Here is a 3,771-nt window from a genome sequence, read left to right as displayed (position 1 = left end):
AATACTTCACTACTAAAAATCCTATTCCTACCTTAAATCACTAATCCATTCTTAATTAGTCATTCATACAGGATTAGAAATTCAGGATGTTACAGTTGGGTTGTTCTTGTGTATGACCCTGTAGGCCCATATAAAGTTAGCAGTAGGCTAATTATACTATTAGCCCATAAGTCACAAGTGACCTCTGATAAGACATTGTAACTACATAATTCACATGAGGATCGATGATCCGATGTAACCTATCATGCAACTATATCATATCCCTTTTGTCAGGCGATATTTCGATCAAGTGTGAGACATGGAATTGTCATTCTCCTTTACCTAACTATTATTTTCTCGATCTCTGAGTGGACTGACTATAGCAATGGAAAAATCCTTTCCATTATAGTATGGCCATACATTTTCTCATTCTTACTATCGAGGAGTCTAGTAATATCTCTCACTTAATATAGGGGACATATTCCATCTTGACTACTCATATTCCTCTGTATGAATATCACTAAACTTAATCACAGCCTTTATGATGACCCGGTCAAAGGTGACTTTAACTAAGTCAAAGTTCAGTGGTCATCATGTAAGAATCCATGATGATCTCAAGTCAAAGGACTTAGTGATATAGTTACATATGAGATAAGCTTATGACTTGTACTATGTAACTTTCTCACAGGGGGTCGGTCTAGCACCTTGTACTCTTTCAAGTGTATATGACTTTTATTTATATTTCTATAATAAATCAAAGTCATACTAGTCTTGTTTCATCTATGATCCCTCATAGATGACCGACTAGGGACATTTAAGACAATCACTATAGTTTGTCTAAAGATATAGTTATCATAGTAAACATGCAATTGATATGATAACAAAAAAGAAATTCATTAAATAACAATGGTAAAGTACAATGATTAGTCTTAGGGTACAATTTCTAACATTAGTTTCATTGCAATCCGATATCTTATTCAAAAGTTGAACATCTAAGTGCATTTTGATCAATTTAAGTCAAAGTTCACCACTAGAGCATCACCATTTGAAACCATAAGTCATTAGGCACCTCTAGGGCCTTGATCACATCCCAATGAATAAATTATATCTAATTAAACAATTATTTACATAATATCACACATACACTCATATTTGGCCATTCAATTGCCTATCACACATAATTGGGCAATATCCTATGTTTCTATCCACATTCATATTGATGGCCAAACTTTAATATATCATATATTCAACACATTCACATTTACATATAATAAGTCACTAGCCTGTAGTGTCATATCACTTCATGCACACATATTCACATGAAATGGGCTAGGATACTAGAGTCACATTCATACACACAAACATCAAAAAGCTATTCACATGTTTAAATTCCTATGGAAACTTATACATATACATAGATAACTTATATCTCAATCATTACACCAATTCTTACAATAGGCTTTTTAGAGAAATCTCTACTCTCAGCCCAATTCCTTTCCCTTTGCACCACTATTACTATAACCTGTAAAAAATATAAATAACCACGAGTGATATCAAAATCTTAATAACCAAAATAGCTCATTTAATATTCATTAACACAAATAACCACATAAAAGTAAATAAAACCAAAATAATAGTGTATATGTCAATAGCAACATAGTTTTCTTTTTTCAAAAAAAAATTCACGCAATCACATTCACTAGCATGATCATTTATCTAACAATCCTGTAAAAGTTCCCTAACATGAAAACATAGGCTTTAATAGATTAAATGCATATTGACTTGAACATACCTTCAGTGGTAGAAACACCCAGCTAAAGGTATTCTATCCCACTTTCAGACTATAGTTTCTTTCATCTCACATACGTGTGATAAAGGTGTCGTTGACACCTTACCATACCCTAATGAGCACTATGGAGTTGCCAAACTATTCAGATGTCCCATGGCAATAATTCTGATATAATGCTGCACCAGATGTTCCATGGTGCCACCCTAAATATAATGCTGAACCAAATGTCTCATAGTACTAGCTTGATCATATGGATTTGTTCACTCACATCTCCACACACACATATCCACACATATACCCAAGGTAAACTCCCACCTACTATAATCATGTTTTTCACACAATAATAACCACTTTTCATACTTACACACTCATACACACACACATAACAATTTCATCAAAAATCATCTATAATCAAATAAGCATTTTCTAATGTCTTTGATGTTAAATCATGCACATTATAAACACTTATATTCAAAAATCTCAAACTCAACAAACACATAATTTACATTCACTTTTACATAGTTATATTAATTAATAAATATAATGAACTATATAGTTACCTCAACCTTGTTTGCAAGAAAGGGTTACTAGTGTTATACTCCCTTACTCAAGTCTCTTCCTGCTATTCAACATTCATACATGAAAATCTGTACAAAAATTGGTGACCGGAATCAATTATCTTATTGACTAAAAATACCAATTATAGCAATTAAGCACCTAAATGCTATTACTTCCTTTATTCAAAACCATCTCTGCCTTCCATACCTAATTATCACCCACACAAGTATTAACACACTCACTGTCAAATCTCCCCCACTTTTTTCTCTCTAAACTAGTTTAACTCTAACCTATAATTTCAAAGCTTTATCATTTTGACTCAAACCAGTTGCAAAGTCTTAGTTTAATCCTAGGGAACATTTTATTACTATAGAGTAAGAAATTATTTCCTTAAAACTTTCAGATTCAGTTTCTCAATGGTTTACACTAAGAAAAAATAGGGTAGAATCAAAGGTTAAGGTAGTACAAGACCTGATAAGTAACAAGTTAAAAATGTTGTCCTTGCTCTCAAAATTAAATGCCCTAGTAGAGCTCCCTTCCTTCTCTATGCCTGAGCTTCTTTTTCCTCTTTTTTCCTTCTAGTCTTATGAGCTGAATCACAAACTTAAACCCAAAACTTTATGCCATGTGTTGCAGTGAGTGGCACAGTGAAGAATCTCCTCACCATACTCAGATGCTTTGCTTTGTAACACCATTCCTATACTCCCATCTATTTATATAACATCCTAAAAAGTCAAAATATCATTCTACCATCCAAAACACTAATCTCACATTAAATTACTAATTCACTCCTTAATTAGCATTAATGTAAGAATCAAATGTTTAGGATGTTACATATTGCACAAAGTTTTCATTTGAGATTTGGTGGCAAGGACACATAGTTGGGAGTCCTTGAAATCTAGTTCAATATTCATAAAGTGATTCATCTTCTCCTTATTGAACCCCATAAATTTGCTTCCTTAGGTTAGTGACTTTGGAATTTAGAAAGAATTTGTCTAACAAAAGCCTCCTTGTAGAAATACTACTCCTTTGCTAAACCTTTAAGAGAGAATACAAAAGCCTTAGCTTGAACATCATCAACATTAACATGCAAAGGCTTTATAGTATTTAGGAAGAGTTTGTTCTAAACTCCTAAAATAGTACTAAGTTTCACACTATATAGATAATGGTCAACCCAAGTCAATTCTCTTGTGGAGGCTTACTATGATTAACTAAAGCTAACCAATGTTAATTAAACTACTCAAAGGATTGATTGATTTTTATTTAATTTTCTAAAAATTAAAAAGAAATCTTTAAAACTAGATTAAAGTATTTTTTTTTTGTAGTTTCTTATGAAATGGTAGGATTTTAGAGTTAGAGTAGTGAGTGACTCATTAGCTTAAAAATTAATTAAGTTGGTTTTAGATTACTTTACCCTCTTGGCCTAAAATTAAGAAAATTAGGAA

The sequence above is a fragment of the Prosopis cineraria genome, unplaced genomic scaffold (assembly GCF_029017545.1).
Source record: "Prosopis cineraria cultivar Desert tree isolate PC_DT_omini unplaced genomic scaffold, ASM2901754v1 PC5, whole genome shotgun sequence".
NCBI lineage: Eukaryota > Viridiplantae > Streptophyta > Magnoliopsida > Fabales > Fabaceae > Prosopis > Prosopis cineraria.
Note: the sequence above shows the minus strand (reverse complement) of the source record.